At 48.3% G+C, this 17,035-nt stretch overlaps 1 long non-coding RNA gene across 1 annotated transcript in view; it reads right to left on the reverse strand.

The window, feature by feature from the left end:
- Nucleotides 1–3,227: 3,227 nt before the first annotated feature.
- The window catches only part of LOC119154263, a 119,875-nt gene continuing 106,067 nt past the window's right edge, over nucleotides 3,228–17,035 (reverse strand). Inside the window, exons 13-14 of the long non-coding RNA XR_005106414.1 lie at nucleotides 12,889–12,965; nucleotides 3,228–8,793 (exon numbers count right to left, since the gene is read on the reverse strand). This is a non-coding gene — a long non-coding RNA (uncharacterized LOC119154263). The remainder of the gene's footprint in view (nucleotides 8,794–12,888; nucleotides 12,966–17,035) is intronic.

The following is a 17,035-nucleotide window of genomic DNA, read 5'->3' on the forward strand; positions in this document are numbered from 1 at the left end:
CTTTGTGCTAAAAAGTGCCCAGCAAGGACTGGATTTGTCAGTGCTTCTGGTGGCCACTGCTGGAAATTCTGCCTTTGGCAGCTTTGGTCCCTTTCTGTTCTTTGCTGTGTAAACCGCTATCATGGGGGACATTTAGAGATGATTAAGAACCAAGCAACACTTCAGCTAAACCTCTTGCCTGCATCCCTTGGAGAGCAAAGCAGCAATGCTGGAAGTACCGTAAGGGTGATGGTACTCTTTCCAAGCACAGCTCAGCTTTGACCCTCCTTTCTGCCTTATCCTGTCATGGGCCACCATGAGGCCAGACCAGCACAGCTCAGTAGGTTTTTAGATAACAGCAGACTGTTCAAAATGTGCCATCCTGCCTTTTGGCTTGGCAAGGACTGCTTTCGCTTGTGAGGAGACCCAAGCATCCACAGGGACCTCCGACCCCGGTCCTGGCCAGTGGGTGGGAGGCTGGATTGAACCGGACCTTTGCTTCAGCTCCTGTTTCTTGTATTGCCTGCGAAGCCTCTTTGCAGGTTGGTAGGTAGATCACAGGCTTAGCCTAGAAATCTCAGGCTGCAGGCTTGAGAACAAACCCAGGATGCCGTGTTTGCTCAGATGGATGGGCAGAATTGACTCCGATTTTTGTTGTGGTGCCTCTCATGCCGACACAGTGCCAAGTGCTCAGCTGCTGGATTACAGCCACACAGGAGGCTGCACCAGTGACCGGCTGGGATCCCTGGGGAGGGACAACCGGCAGGTCTGGGCACCCAGCATGCCTCCATGTCTAGACCAGCTGGTCCAGGGACCTCCACCTGCTGCTCTGCTGACGTGCAAGAGGGTGGGGAGGCAAAGGATTGTTTCAGCAGAGAAGTCTTAAATGCTGCTTAGAGCCGTGGGAAGGATGGGGAAAGGCACTCTAGCCCAACTCCAGCTCTGGACCCTGGGTCACAGTATTATCGCGCAGCTCTGCAGGAAGCAAAGGGCAAATGGTTTTTGCATAAAGCATCTCTTCAGAGGGCACTTTACCAGTGTGTCTGGGAAACACACAGGGATACTGGGAAAGAGGGAAGGTGCAACTTGCTGTATGGCAGTTGCCACAGTCTTCGCAAGGTATGTAAATTAATGTCTCTGGCTTCGGATAAAGGGAGATACAGGGGGAAAAAAACCACTAACCACCATATACTTTCCACCCTTTTTTCTCCCTTCTGCATAATTTCTTAGCTTTTTTTTTTTTTTTTTTTTTTATCCAGAAAGCAGCTGAGCTGTTTTCCTAGCTTTCAGTGAGTTGTACTAGTGCCATCGGGATGGACTGAGCCTCCTGGTTGCTCTACCTCTGTATCTCACAGCAGCTTCACCCCTTCCATTCTGCCTGCTCTCAAAAGCTCGGTCTTTTAGTGATGTACCTAGCCACACTAGATGGAGGGAAGAACTGTGTTTGTTATTTTTCAAAATATACCTGATTCCCTTGTTGCATGTATTACCGTCCACTGACATTTCACGTGGCTGTGGGAGGCCTGGGAAAGGTGCTGATGTAACGTGGCTTATTTCACTTGCATGCACTCAGTGGTGGGCAAGACTCAGGCAATTTCTGCACCTATTGTACTTCTCATTTGTAACGTAGTATCAATAAAGCAAAGCAGTCATAACCACCTCTTGGCATCTGATAGCTTTTTTTTTTCCACCCACTTTATTTAAACAGCAGGTGAGCTGTAAAATACCCCAAGCACGGGGTAGAACAGCAATTCCAGAGCTCCCAGTGCAGGAGAAGGGAGACCCCTGGTTTGCAAGGACAAAAAGATGGCGTGCCCTAGAAGGGGTCTGTCCTTGCCACTGAGGGGCTAGGGGTGGCAGTCACCCCCCAGGGTGCTGAAGGATGCTCTGGCTGTCAGTGGGCAGCACGCTGTGGCAGACATGACTTCAACCTGCTGGAAAGGCACGGGTCTTGGCAGGAGTCTCAGCCCGCTTCACTGCTGCGCTTCCAGCGGCGCACATCCCAGGGAATGCACTTGCTCATTAAAATCATGTCAGCGTTTGCAGAGCGCCCTGCGAGAACCTCTTTCCCTGCCTTCTCCTTGTATCTGCCTACACTAGACTGAGGTTTCCAACCTGCCGGGCACTGGCTCAGCCACCAGCAATAGCCTCCGGGCAGGAAATCTCTGAACTAGGGTGGTTTTTGGCTCAGTCAGCATGGGAGGTTGAAGTTGACACTCAAAGTGGGCTGGTCTCGAGCTGGCTGCTCGCAGCTCTGGGTTTGGGTTTCTAGGACAAGCTCAGCCCGCAGCAGTGACTGGAGGTGAGCACCCAGGTAGAGCATCCATCTCCGTGGGCGTTGTCCAAAGGACAGCACTGGCCAGAAGGGATTAAGCAGACCACAGTTTTGGATGGAAAAAAGACACTATTCAAATATCTGAGTAATTCACAGGTAGCAGCCACAGAGATCAGTGCAGAACTCGCACCCTTTCACCAGCAATAAAACACACCCCTCGCTTTTCAAAATGACTAGAGAGAAATTCAGTTTGTACTGGTTTTTCAAAGCTCTCACCTGTTTCAGGGATGTGTTTGTGCTGCTTTGTTGGCCAGCTGTAGAAAGAGCATAGCTCATGATTATAGGGCAGTGAGATGAAATAATATCAATTACTACAATGTAAAGCAAAGTATTTCCCTGCTTTTCCATGGGAAAAGTGCCTCCTTGTCCTCCCACCGGTCTGTTTAGATGAAGGCCATGCTCCTGTGCAAGACCACATGCCTCAGCTATGTCAAACTCGAAAGGAACTGATTTAGGAAGGCAGTCAAGACCCAGGGCCCTTGATATAAAGCTTGTTATCCCAAACAAACATTATAAAAAAAATGTAAATAGTTTATTAATAGAGATCTTCCCCAAAGCATCCAGATTTCTTGTCTCATTGCCTCTACTGGCAGGCCAAGGCTGTCTTACCACTTCTGGTGGCTAGAAAACATCTCCTAATGACCAGATGAAGCCAGACGTGATGGCACCTGTTCTAATGACAGCCCTGTCTTTTGCCTTCTCTCCCTGGATGGAGGAGCTGTCTCTTTCATTTCAACAAGGTACTAACCCAAGCTCTGCCAGCATTTTAGGTAAAATTTTCTTGAGTTCCAGGTGAGCAGCACAGGGACCTCTAAGAGTACGCCTCCAACGTCTAGGACAGAGTATCTCCGCATCACCCTCCCTCACTGAAAAAACCCCACCCCACCAGGAACAGGAATTCTAGACGCTTGATTTTCCTGTCTCAAGCCAGAAGGGCACACCGATAATGGTAATCTTTGTTTTCTTCACAGCTGGGGCATAGCTGCAAAGGGAGGGAGGCAATTAAGAGAATATTAAGACTTCATCTTCCAAGACGTTGTTGCTTCTGTTCCTCCTCCCGCTCCCCTCCGTTCCCCATGCTTAGCGAGGAAAGCGGCAGGAGTATTATTTCTCAAGGCCTACACTGACGTCAATATGCAGGGTATTTATTTATGAAATCAAATCTAACAGTGGGGGAGAGAGGAGTGGAGGAAGATGGACGCACAGAGCTAGCAGCTGCCAAGTTATAATAGAGCAGCAACCTCCCAGTATTTTTCTATCCTCTTTCCGGGGGAGGGATGTGATGTCCAGAGCTTTGGAGGCCCAGGGAAAGTGAAACAGAAGACAGAAATGGAAAAGGCAGGCTTGGCTCTGAGAGTAGAGGGGAGGTGTGCTAAGGGGAGGACCTAAGCAAGGTAAACAGCCTGTTTCTGGTGCTGGGTTGGTCAGGTTCAGTCCTTATGCAGTGAAGGCAGCACTGCAAACACCTGTCTTCAGGCAGGCTCTGACCAGGCTCTAGCACCCCTTTCGTCTCAACCTCTTTGGTCTTTACACAGAAAAATCAGAGAGAAATTCCAGCCCAAGAATTAATTTATCTTTTTGATGTGCCATCCTCGCTCCTTGTTTCAGGCTCCGGCAGCAAACGGCTGCCTGGGAAGTCCAGCACTGAAGTTAACATGAAGATTCAGTTGTCCCCTGTGGTCAATGAGAAACAGTTTTCCAGAATAGAATTCTTGTCTGTTGATGTTATCACGTGCAGAAGCATAGAAAGATGAAACTCAGAAAGGGAGAGTAGTTTCTTTTCTTTCCCAAGGAGGATACAAGCCCCAGTGCAGAGGAAAGCCTGAGGAGCACAAATGACGATGACAACACGGTGCCTTCAGCTGCAACTCTGGCAGTGTTGGGAGAAGATGCCTTTGGGCATCCCTCATGAGTCTGGAAGTCATGCATGGAGATGTGCTCCCCCAGGGATGGAAGTAGAGGAGGATGGCTTTTGCCTTTCTCTCACCAGCTGGTTAGCATGGGTTAGGGCTGGGCAGGGGGAGGAGGGAAAGCAAGCATGGAAATCAAATTCCTCCTCTTTAACCCTCGAAGGTCCTCCAGGCTTATTGCTGCAAAGTCTTCTGTATGCAGCTCCTGTCTCAGCCTGAGGAAAGCCGGCTGCAGAGCATGAGGTGCAGCTGAAGGAGGCCTGCCAGTCTCCAGGCTTGTTGTTAAAGCCCTCACCTTTCCTGGGATTCCCCTCCTGACTTCCCACTGTCACCGCAGAGGTGATGCCCTGGACAAATCCCTCCCTGCAAAGGCTCCATTTGTACCCTTGCAAACAGCGTCAAGGTCTCATCCAGCCCCGAGCTTATTGTTTCTCCAAAATAAGGGAAGAGAGACATGTTCTGGAGATCTGTTTACAAGTCGGACTATCTCCAGTTATATAATGACACAAGCCTGGCTGCCAGCAAATTGTTGCTCTGAGCTGGGGAAGACAATTAGATCGCCTCTCCGGGCGGTGAGCGCGCACAATGCAGGCTTTGTGCCACCCTGCCACCAGCCCCGGCATGTGTGAGCGAGCCCGCCTCACCCGTCGTCTTCAGAGGAAGACGTGGCAGAGGGAAAGGAAAAGCCCTCAGCCGCAGGGAGCCAGCGCCCAGGGGGCTGCTGCACCCGTGCTGGGGCGGGCATCCCCGCTGGGGGCTTGGGGTGCCAGGGATGGAGCCCGTCTGCCAGCGCCTTCCTGTCCCGGCAGCGAAGGGATGACGGTGAATTGGTTGTGGCTCCACAGGGCAGAGACGGGTCTGACCCCTCTGCTGAAACCGGGATGGGAAGTTTCGGTGTTTGGCTTCCTGCGCTTCCTGGTGCACTGACAGATTTAGGCTCTTGCTGAAACTCCTGGCGCTGCCCGCAGAGTCAGTGGAAAAAAAGTGGTGTCTAGAGATGGGAAATACCAAACCCGCTCAGAAATGCGCTCACTTAAAAGGGAAAGGTGGTTTCCGGGTGAACTTGCATTCCTGTCCTCAATGGATGCGGATGGGAGCAGGGCTTTGGAAAATTCAGTCTGTGCTGCTGCAATGCAACCTGCCATGAACAATAGCTGTGTCCCGCTCAGGAGCACACCTGGGCCACGGCACACTTCCAGGAGGGCGATGCTACCCAAGCTGCATGCCTGGCTGATGGGGAGGGACCTGCCACTGCTGTCCCCTTGGCGCGGTGGGGCTGGGGCACGCCGTGGGGCTGCACGTGAGGTGCACCCTCTCTCAGCTAACCTACATGCAACAGCTGCCCTGGTCTTGGCAGGCAATGACGCATGGAGAGAAAAGATGGTATGAAATAAAACGCCGCCCAATGTCGTCAACACCCACAGTTTAATTCAGTGAAATTTCTTGTTGCTACAAGGAGTTAGTGAAAGAAAAACACTGGGAAAAGAATGCTCTGTGATGAATAAGGGTACACATAGCTGCGTTTCACAGGGGAAGTGTTGATAAACATCGCTAAACCCTCATGCTTCCGAGGAGCTGAGTGCTGATAGGCCGGGGGGGGCAGAGGAGACTTCTGCTGGCAGCTTGCTAGGGCATGGCTGCCCACGCTGAGCACTTTTACCTCGTCCTCTGCAGCATTACCACAAGCTTTGTGGGAAGCTGAGCATTTAATTAAACACACCACTGCTCTGAACCAGGCAGGAGGTTCCTACTTGCCGGGACAAAGGTGCCTTGGAGACTTTTTCCTGTTGAGACCATGGTAAGCATCCTTGGGTTAGTGACACTGGTTGCAAAGGCTATGTGTAAATCCACACTGCAGACGAACAGGTGCATCCTCTTCTGCACCGAGGCGGAGTTCCCTCCACGCTTGTGAAGCACACCTGCCCTGCATGGCCAGCATACAGTTTACTGGACACCCAGCCCATCCACACAGATAGCAGCAAAGCCCTAACAGCAGCCATGCACTTGCCTAAGACACAATGCTACCTTCAGCCCAGCCCAGCAAAAACAGTTCCCTTCGGAAGTGAGTCATATTTCTTCATCTTTCGAACCACTTCAAGCAAGTTGTCTTGCAGACTTTCTGACTGCATTTACATAAAATGCATCCTTCCTTTCTTTCTATTCCTGGTTCCATACATGGGATTATTTTAGATGGCGTGCTCAGAGGTCACTGTGACACACACACACAGAGCAGGGAGCACGCTATGCCTTCGGTAGGTACTCAGCAGCGTTGATGCAGGTGGCAGGCTTTTGGTTTTCCTGGGCACTCATAACAGCTTTACGTGCCAGCACAATGAGAGAAAAGGCTAAGCTGCTGGTCACTGCCAGAAACGCCACGAGTTTGTCTGCAAAGTGCAGCTCATAGACATGAATAACCTCACAAGACCCCTGGAAGTGAAGCTGGGAGTATGGCTTACTGGCAAAGTTGGGGAGGTGTAAGGGAGGATGGAAGTGCAAAGAGGCTTCCAGGAACGGCTTGTGCACGCATACGGCATGGTTAGGAACTGTTCCTCCCTGGGATTTGAGTTCAGGCTATCATTTATATCCCCATAGCTCTGCCAACGCGTGACGCTTGCAGCATTAGAGCTGGAACTCAAGCTCTGAGCAAGCTGGAGGCTTTCATTCACAACTGCAGGACTCAACAAGACTCTTTGGAGTCTGAGGGCAAGTGAGGCTGTACATAAAAATAGCACAAGTCCTTCACAAGTTCCACCTTACGGCTTAGTTTCCGTACCAACTGAAACAGGTATCTTCAGTTTGGAATAGTAACGACTAGGAGATATCTGAAAGACGTTCCTGAGCTTGTGAGCAGCATGGGAGCATGGATGGGGTAGGCTTTGCTGTCTCTTCCTGTACAAGACCAGGCAGCATTACATGGAGCTAGGAGGAGCAGGGCTGAAAAACAAACAGGAGGAGGTGGCTCTTCATGCAACAGGTAGCAGATCTATGGATCTTCTTACCAAAGGATGTTGTGGATATGAGACGTTTATATGGATTCAAGGAGAGTTCACGGAAGAGAAATCCACTGAGAGTTACTAAAAACATAGAAACTGTGTCTGGCTCAGGAAGTTCCTGAGCTGAAAATAGTTGGAGGCTGGGAGAACACTAAGGGGAAGTATTGTGTATGTTTTCCCTTGTTCTTACTTCTCCCTAGGCTTGCACTCATGGGCTCTGTTGGGGTCCGGATGTTAGGTTAGACAGACCTTTGGTCTGACCAAGTGGAACTGTAACCTTCATATTCACAAGGGGCGGCTTTATCCTGTTCTTGCATGGTTACTCCCCAAAGGTCACCATCTTCAAGCATCCTCACTCATTCCACATTCACCGCAGCTCAGGCACAACACACCTTTACCCTGGTCGCAGTTGACCACGCAGCGTACGATCCTGTCTGCTGGTAGAAAAATCTGTGGAACAACTGAAGCTTTGTGAAGCCTGCCATACACATCATCCCTGAGCAGCCCATCACTCTCAGGGTGTGACATTATCGGGTGTTTGGCAATAATATTGACACTGCTACCCCTCGTGCCTCCTTGCTGTCCCATTTGTTCCCACCTCAGCAAACCACGCCGAAGCTGTTGTGAACGCAGCTGTTTGCAGTAAGTGAGAATTCTGTTCTGGCCACCAGTTTGCCAACTTGGTTCCAAGTTTGGCTGTGGAAGCTGAGTCCTTACTGGCACCTCTGTTAAAAAATGCTGAAGCTGCCGAGACAGCACATAGCTCAGATGAACTGCTCTGGGGCTTTATTCATCCTACTTGGGATGTGTTTTAAAGGGTTTATTTGTAGCAATAACATTGAAAGCCTTTCTCACCCCTCTCTTCCCTGAAAAATAGTATTTGAAAGATGAGTCTTTGAATAACAACCGAGTGGCCTCGTTAGCCTTCCCTTCACATCTTCCCAGCTGCTCCTTTGAGGTCTCCTGTCCCGGGTCTCTCACTATGATTTTGAGACTGCTGCAAATCGAGAGTGATCAGGATGGCAGTGACCCCTGAAGGGGAATTGAGAAAAAAAATGGTCTGGGAAAAAGAAAAAAAAAACAAAGGCAAAAAAGGAGAAAAGGTGTATACCTGGAGCCCATCGATCCCGTTTACTCTCCCAACAGTTGGAGAGCAAAGCCTATGTGGCTACAGCAAGAGCTATCTCTGAGATAAACACATCAGTTCAAGATTTTGGGGGCTTCATAGCAAGCCATCTGTTGTGGAAACAAAACACCTAGCTCTGTCGCAGTTTAAAACTTGCTGAGGTTGATGATGTCTGATTATCAGCATGTTTGCAGTACTGCACAAATTACTTGATACAGAATGACTGCCCTAGCTTTGCTATCCCTTTTGTCACACCAACTGTGGATCCCCACTGAGGAAGCTTCAAAATTAGCCAAGCACCACCCGGAGATCTCCAAAAGTGGACTGCTGTCGCGACGGGTGGAGTGGGATTTTTGCCTCCGGTGACATTCACATTGTTGATACTCTTCTTACTTTTTGCTGCTGCTCACATAACAGAAGAAGCTATTCTTAGCCGTGGGGAGCCTGATCCTTAAGGAAAAAAAAATACCCCTCTGTGAGCCATTTCCACAACAATAACTTGTAGCGGGGAGGAAAGAGGGTCGGCCAAAATATGTAGCCCTCTTCACCAAATAAGGCCCCTTGTAAAGGCGGCCCGAGTGCTGCAAGGCTTCGGAAGGACAGGGAGGGCTTTGGAGTGGAAGAGTGAATCAGCATGGCCAGCAGGTCACACCCACATGAATAATACCTCTCACTTCCCTTGAATTGTACATTGTGATAAAGACCTAGCTGCCTTTTTTGGTATTCCAGCGTCTGCCCGAGAAGAATCAGATGTGAAATTAGGTTTCCTGTACCTTAATGGATTAATTTAGTTTGAACTAGAAATGAGGGCATGTGTACTGTCGGGAGCCAAGAGGTCTCGAATGACATACGTCTCCCTTTTAATCCTTTGTGTGTGTGTGCCTGGTGAGTCTAAACATTGATTAAATGCTTTTTTTCTCCAAAATTTCTACAAAATTTTAGGTTTACCATACAAGCAACCCCACTGATCATGTGCAAGTGCATGCAAAGCCAAAGGTGATGTCCACACTGCCATCTGCTTGGCTTCTTGGGACCCATGGAGGCATTAATGTACCACTGCATAAATATCAGCTCCTTCTTTTGTTGTTCTTGATGTTTTCTGTCTTAATAGCTGTGCTTGCCCAGAACACATCAGCTCTCCTGGCTTCCTTCTGAGCATCTGAAGGAGAACCCCCTGGCTCATGTCATTCTTCCAGCGTGCCTCATGGCAGGAAAGATGCAAACTCAACATCTTATCTGCTAATGGGTACTGCAGCAGAGGTCCTGGGAGAGATCAGGCGAATAAAGCCAGGGACAAAACAGTACTTCCAGAAAGGAATCGCAAAATCCTCACGGTGAAATGTTATGTTTTCCTTCAGAGACCTGTAACAGGCTTCCCTCTTACAGAGGGGACATGGCTGGGAATTTCCATGGTGACTGTGAATACACCACCTTTATCTGAAGGTAACTCAAGATAAACTTTTCCATGGAAAATTTTTCCGTGTGACCTGGTGAAGGCTGCTAAGTGTCTCGGACAGTTCTGACTGAACTTTCTTACACTTTTAAACTCTGTGCTGCTAAAAGAAGCATTTGCAGTTTTACCATGAGATTAGCTCCGTCCCTTTAGCGTTACAGACACAGGACTAGCAGGAGATGGCTGTGCCCAGTTAAAAATGCAAGTGCATTACTGCTGGCTTTGCTCAGAGGATACCAACTCGAGCGTTTAGGATGAGATATAATAAGAAAAAGATGGAAGAAAGGTTGTATAGATAATAGGATCACAGAGTGCAGAGTAAAGGGACCATATCAAAATCTTCTTCAATTCCAGATTCTTTATTGCCTTCCCATCATAAAAGTAACAAATTGTAGAAAATTTTAAGTCAAAACTGGTGCCAACTCTGATTCATGGACAGCAATCTAGAGCATGAGATCTTTCTGGGGTTTCCGTACCTCAAACGATACAGAAACTGGTATCTACAATAGCTTGACCATACCTTCAAATAGTGGAAGGAGTTATAATCCTTGTCACCAATTTTTCTGCCATCTCCTTTCTCAGCTGCAAATCCCTGCCACATTCAGGTACTTAGTAATGTGGTTGGGAGTGGACAGAAGACTTTTTTACTGCCAAGTAGAGTCCTGAAGTCTTACAAGTAAACCCACAAACTTTGTTTATCCCAGCCTTTCTGTATTTTGGGAGGTGACACTGGCTAACCCATGGGATTATGGCACAGTTTTTTCTGCATTGGTTCTCTGGGTGCAGTCATAAAAACTTCCATTAAGCCACTCCTGTTATGATCAGCATCACCAGTCACCCAGTGCCACCCACCCAAGCAAATGGCAGAGTACCAGCTGAGGGTGCATCCTGAGCCTTCTCTCAGGGCCGTGTTGTATGGTTACATACTGACGGTATCTCCTGAGATGGAGCAAATTCAAACTTAATTTTTAATAAAGTGTTATTTCATGCTGTTAAGAAATGCACCTTCCCCAGAGCACTGCCATGCTGTAGCAGCTTACTGCTTCACCCAATCATCTTAAAAGATAAAAGAGTCCTAGCTCTTGTGCTGCTTGTGGCTTTTGCTGGCCCTTGTCTCCCCTGGTTTCCTCACCTCTGAGCAGTATGTTTTTGTGGTCACCCACAGGTTCAGCTGCTAAACCCACAGGGGAAGGTCCCTCCACCTCAGGAAGCCCTAAGCAGCCCAAGCCCTGGGCTTGCAGCAGGAGCCCTGCGTGGCACCACACTCACTGCCACCACCTCCTCCTCCAGCCGGCTGGAAGGAGCTGAGAGTTTCCAGCTGTCTTATCCTTCTTCCTTCTTGAAGTAGAATTTCAAGGAACTGTGTCAAGTCAACAGTCTAGGACAAAGACAAGAAAAAAAACAACCACCAACCAACCACAACAAAACAAAAAAACCCCATCAGGAACACCCTGGAATTTCCTAGTGATTGCTGATAGGAGATGAAAGCCGCTGAACAACAGCATCAATGATTACGATGATTAATGTTTCTTTCCATGTGCATACTACCAAAGGAAGAGAGCTTGCTTCTTGCTTGCCCTGAGAGCAGTGTTCCTTTGTCTTGCCCATCTGCCCCTTGCACAGAGCCTTCTCCATTTTTTAAATCCAAAAATGGCTCGTAAGAAAGTGAGGCCTCCCAGCCCCACAGGTTGTCACTGTTCCAGGCCTGTCCTCTGAAGGCTGGTCACAATTACACCGACAATATTTCAGGTCTTTTCCCTTCCCTTTATTCCCCACTTCGCTAAGGGGACCCCATTTTAATTATTATTTAGGAAAAGACAGCTGCTTCCTGTTTGTATCATTAATTTATTTTGTTTCCTGAAGGGAAGCTTCGGTGAAAAGAATCTGTGGATAGCTGGAACGTCTCACAAAATATCACTGGCTGCACGGGCCAAGGTTAAATACAATAGCTAGGTTTATTTTTAAGTGATTATTATTTTTCTAAGTCCATGCCAAAGCAGAGACTAAAATTCTAGCACACATAACTAAGCTTTTACAGTAAATTCCGCCTTTCTTAACTCCCCAGAAGGAAGACAGGCATTCTTAGTTACAACAAAAGCTAAAACACCAGTTTCCCTCCAGCTATTATGAAAACCAAGGCCGGAGGGAGATGAGGTGCGGTTCCCTTTCTCCAGTTTCTCAAACCTCACACTCTGGTGAATTTGATATGCTGAAATCATGCCTGGCCATCATGATAGCCTTCTGCAACGAGACAAGTGCCTCAGTGGGTGGGGGGTGCACAGGGGATGTTGTTTATGCCATTTCAAACAGGGCTTTTGACACTGTCTCCTATAACATCCTTACAGACAGACTGATGAGGTATGGATGACATAAATGGACAGTGCGGTGGCTTGAAACCTGGCTGAACGGCTGGGATCAAAGGGTTGTGATCAGTGGCACGAAGCCCATTTGGAGGCTGGTCACTACAGGGGTGCACCCCAGGGCTTGATACTGGGGCCAGCACTGTTTAATGTCTGCAATAATGACCTGGATGATGGGACTGAGGACCCTCCTCACAAGTTTTCAGGTGATACAAAAATGGGAGGACTGGTTGCTAGAGCAGATGGCTGTGGTGCCATTCAGAGGGACTTCAGGAGGCTGGAGGTATGACTCAACAGGAATCTCAGAATGTTTACAGGGAAAACTGATGTCCTGCATGTGGAGAGGAATAACCTCAGACACCAGTATGAATCGGGGCTGACCAGCTAGCTGGAAAGCAGCTCTGCAGAAAGGGAGCGTAAGTACTGGTGCACAACAAGCTGACCGTGAACCAGCAATGTGGTCTCATGGCAAAGATGCCAAGAGCATTCTGGGGGCTGTATTACGAAAAGCATTGCCAGCAGGTTGAGGGAGGTGGTCCAACACTGGAGAGCTGGGTCCAGGTCTGGATGCCCTAGTACAAAACACGGATGTACTTGAACGAGTTCAGCAAAGAGCCCCAAAGACAATTAAGGGATTGCAGCATCTATCATACGAGGAGGGGCCGAGAGCTGGGACTGCTCAGCCTGGAGAAGAGAGGGCTCAGGGGGTATCTTATCACTATGTATAAATACCTGATAGGGAGAGGAAGGATAGAGACAGACCCTTCCCAGTGATGTCCAGTGGCAAGATGAGAGGCCATGGTCACCAGCTGAAAGAAAGGAAGTTCTGTTTAAACATTAAAAAAAAAAAATAAATATTTTTTTTAAAGAAATATATATATATATATATTTAGCTGTGAGGGTGGTTGTACACTGGCACAGATTGCCCAGAGAGGCTATGGAGTCTCCATTCTTGGAGATACTCAAACCCCAACTGGCCAGGGTTTTGGACCTGCTCTAGCTGACCCTGCTTGAGCTGGGGAGTTGGAGTATGTGATCTCATGAGATGCGTTTCAACCTCAGCTACTCTGTGATGTTGTGAACCCAAGGTGCATCAAGAGAACCAGGAGCAAATGAGGTGCCAGAGCTCTTCCAGAGCAGTGATGAGACATGAGTCATACCACCGATGCCATCGCTGACTACACGAGTTGCTGCAAGCTCCACCTCACACTTGGTCAGGTCTGTCATAACATTTTTGAAGGCCATTAACACCATCCATTTCCAAGCCTTCCACTCAACCCCCGTTCAGTGTCTCACTGTTTTGGCAGCCTCATTCTTTCCGTTCATTTCAGCTGAGAGGCACCCACTGGCCCCAGCAGCCTCGCTGCTGTCCGGTCTTCCCGCTGCAAGGAGTTATTTGGTACCAACACTATCGACCTTTTCACGAGACCAAAGATTAGGGGAGTTTTTATTTATTGCACATGAAGTAACCTCTTGCCCCCTGCCCTGTTTTTCCTGGTTTCCTTTCCTATGTTTGATTCTCTCCTTCACGAGGAGCTTTCACATGCCAAGTTGCTTTGGTGGAAACCACTCCTTGAGAAAGAAAACTTGTACAGCCCTTTCTTCTACTCCTTCTTCCTATACTGAGTATAGCTTGAAAATGAATGAGTGTTTATTTCCTTAGAACAGTAATGCTGCAAATTGAGCCATCAGAGGTAGGATATGCTGAGAAATACTCCAAAGAATGGGGTTTTAAAGGCTTGATAACAAAGTTTTGTATCTAGGGGAAGGATTTCATGCATAGGCATGGTCTTATCTATAGGGTAAGCTACACATTATTCCTTGCACATCCAATGACTGCAATGACTGCAGGTTTGCTGCAGCCTTCCCTTGGAAAATAACTTCATCTTGAAGTGAGCATCTGGTTTGGCAAAGTTAAAAACTACTGAAAAGCAGCCTTTTAATAAAAGTTTTGATAAAATAAGTTTTGGTCTAAGCTGACATTGCTGACAGCAAGCTGGTGCAGGATTCTCAGCAGATAAGTGATTGCTGCACATGGGCTTGTGCAGAGAAAGAAAGGTAGGGTGAGCAATGTGCTTGAGAAGGCATGTCCTCCTACGCCACAGAAACGTAGCACCCTTCAGCTGCACATGATGAGCAGGATGAATGAATGAGTACTGCAACCGCACACAGAATTAATTTCTGTCACATCCCAGGAAATGGTTCTTTCCCCAGGAAAGAAACAATGTTACAACGTGCATTAACGAGCATTGAGTGCAGGCAAGAACTATCATTTTAAATTGTGATTGAATTTGAGGTTTGCCCCCCCCGGGGCTAACTGCAACCAGCTGAGAAGTTTTCCAGCATTCTCTGCAGCGGGTGCTGGGTCACGGCTCGCGCCCCACCGGTTAACACATGCAGTGCTGCTAATTCCCAACAGCGCCCACATCGATGGCTGGGTGAGGCTGGGCCCTTGAAGTATAGAAGATTTGAACTTCCTTTTTATCCGGGAGGTGGGTGGGAGTCTTCCTGCTGGAGGGACAGAATTAAGAAGAAAAATAAAACTTTAACCTCTTCACTCAACTATGGAGAAGACAGTCTCAACATTGGGCAAGGTTTATTCTGCTGGGAAGCTTTGGCTATTCCCATCCTGGGTATAACACAAGGTCAACAGCAGCAGTCTCCAGGAATATTAATCTTTCACCCCTCAGACCGTGCCATGGGTAATTAATCACTTGATTGCATAACTTCTTGTAAGACAGGAAAAATAAGCTGCCTTTGCCAGCTTTTTGGACAAGTTATTTCACATACATTTGAACTTTCTTCCAGTACTTGTTGGGTTTTGATTGCAATGAATAAATTGCATCCAAACTCTTTCCCAGCCACGGAGGAGCCAGACAGCATGGAGGCAAGCAACGTCCCAGTGCAACACTGGGGAGTGGGTCACCGTGCTCCTTTCGGGGTGGTGGTGGTGGTGGTGTCCCTCCAGCCCTGAAAAGGGTGGGGGAAGGTACAGCATCCAATGGAGCAGCTCAGCCCAGGGGGATAGCAGAGCACCGTGTTACCCTGCCTTTTACATCTGTATGTAATTGAAAGCAGGATCTGGCCAAGTTGCTGTTGACTCCAGAGAGCTGGAACTTGCTTAAGAGCGAGGAAATCCTGGAGTTTAATCCTAGAAAGTGAAGTTTTGTTTCACTACAATCACCTGGGACATACCGCTGCGATGGGCCCAGCTGCAGGAGACCTTCAGGCCCCAGAGATCACGTAAAGCTGCAAGGGGTGTGGAGCCAAGCACATCGCTGGAGTGGCTGAGTATCAGCTAACCCCATCTCCCCAGCATGCTGGGGGACTTGGTCTTCATTTTCACAGCTTTATTAAATGGCAGTGAAAAAGCAAGGTTTTCTTTAAAAACATCTTCCATCACATGGTAATGAAATGGGAAACAATGCTGAGAGGCTACCTCATGCCTCATGCTCACGTGGACACCAACCACCCCACTCACTTCCAACCCTGAGTCTCCAACTTTGGGTGGAGGAGAAGGCAGCCCTGTGTGCTTCAGCACTGGTTCACCCTTCAGCAGCCCTGAGCATCTCACCACCCCAAAGCAGCTGGTGGCCGTCCTATGACTCTTTGGATTGCTCCAGCTAAATACTCAGTGAAGCTTCACCCTCACCTTTGAGTAGGTCAAACCACTCTTTTCCCATTCAGCCTGGGGCTAGCGGTGATACAAAGGGGCTAAACTATGGATGAAGTCATGGGTTACGTGTTCTCCTGAGTCCTAAAGCAGAGGGCCCTCGGTGACACACTGAGAGGGAAGCTGGAAAAAAATTCTAGTGGCCACAAGAATCGGAACTGGACCAGGCTGATGGCTGAAAGCACTGTTCTTTAACAGCTCCTGGAAAAGCAGTCAGGAAGCTTGGCTTGAAAGTATTCCTGCAAAGATCACTTCATCTTTTGGCTCTAGGTGCCCTTTGGTAAAAACTGAGAGAAACATTTCCCTGTATTAAGTGTTTCGAGATCCTTGCAGAAAGACTCTAACGAAGCGGATGGCTTAGCTATTAAGGGTTACTGCATTTTACAAGCATTATGGGTGACACGTGGGGAACTGGCACAGTGAAATGCAGTTTTCCAAAGCCACAAAGAACAGGGACAAGGCAGCAGATCAGAAATCCCATAAACACACACGCACGCTGCACCCACTGCTATACAGGATTGTGCTTGCACTTTGCTTAACCTAAAGCTTCTTGGTGCTCCCCCCCACTGTCCCTAAATGACTCTTGAAGGAAGGAGGAAGAGAGCAGCTCCTCACCTGCCTGGGGCATTTGAGACCTCCAAGAAACACCCTACACCTTTTTAGCTGGTTGCTTTGCAGAGGAAAACCATCTATCACGCGAGCTGTGATGAGAGCTCTGATGCCTCCCCGGCTGTGCACATTAACATGTGCTCCTCACCAAGCAATGTGTGGCCACAGGCGGCTCACGCTCCATCTGGGCATAGTTAAAGGGCTATCAAGAATAGGTCATCCACATGAATTTCCTCCAAATCTGGTATTGCACCAATGTAATGACATGACGCTGCTGAAATACAGGCAAATTAAAACCAAGGCCAGACAGCAGCTAATCCCCAGGTACCATTTGCATGAATAAACAAGATAAAGCCTGGGAAGACAAGCGCAGGAAATGGTTCTATTTACAGCTTGATTACACATCTTCCAAAAGCAACTGAGCCAGCTGGACAACTTACTATCTTCAACCACTCTCCTGCTGCAGGATGCTGCCCCTCCAGATTGGTTGGCAACGAAATGAAAGTAGCTTAGAAAGCAACCGCCCAGGCAGTTCAGACAGCTTATCAAAAAAGATATAACTTCCGACAGAGGATGGTGAGACACAGGTAAGGACAG

Source organism: Falco rusticolus, chromosome 10, assembly GCF_015220075.1.
Source record: "Falco rusticolus isolate bFalRus1 chromosome 10, bFalRus1.pri, whole genome shotgun sequence".
Taxonomy (NCBI): Eukaryota; Metazoa; Chordata; class Aves; order Falconiformes; family Falconidae; genus Falco; species Falco rusticolus.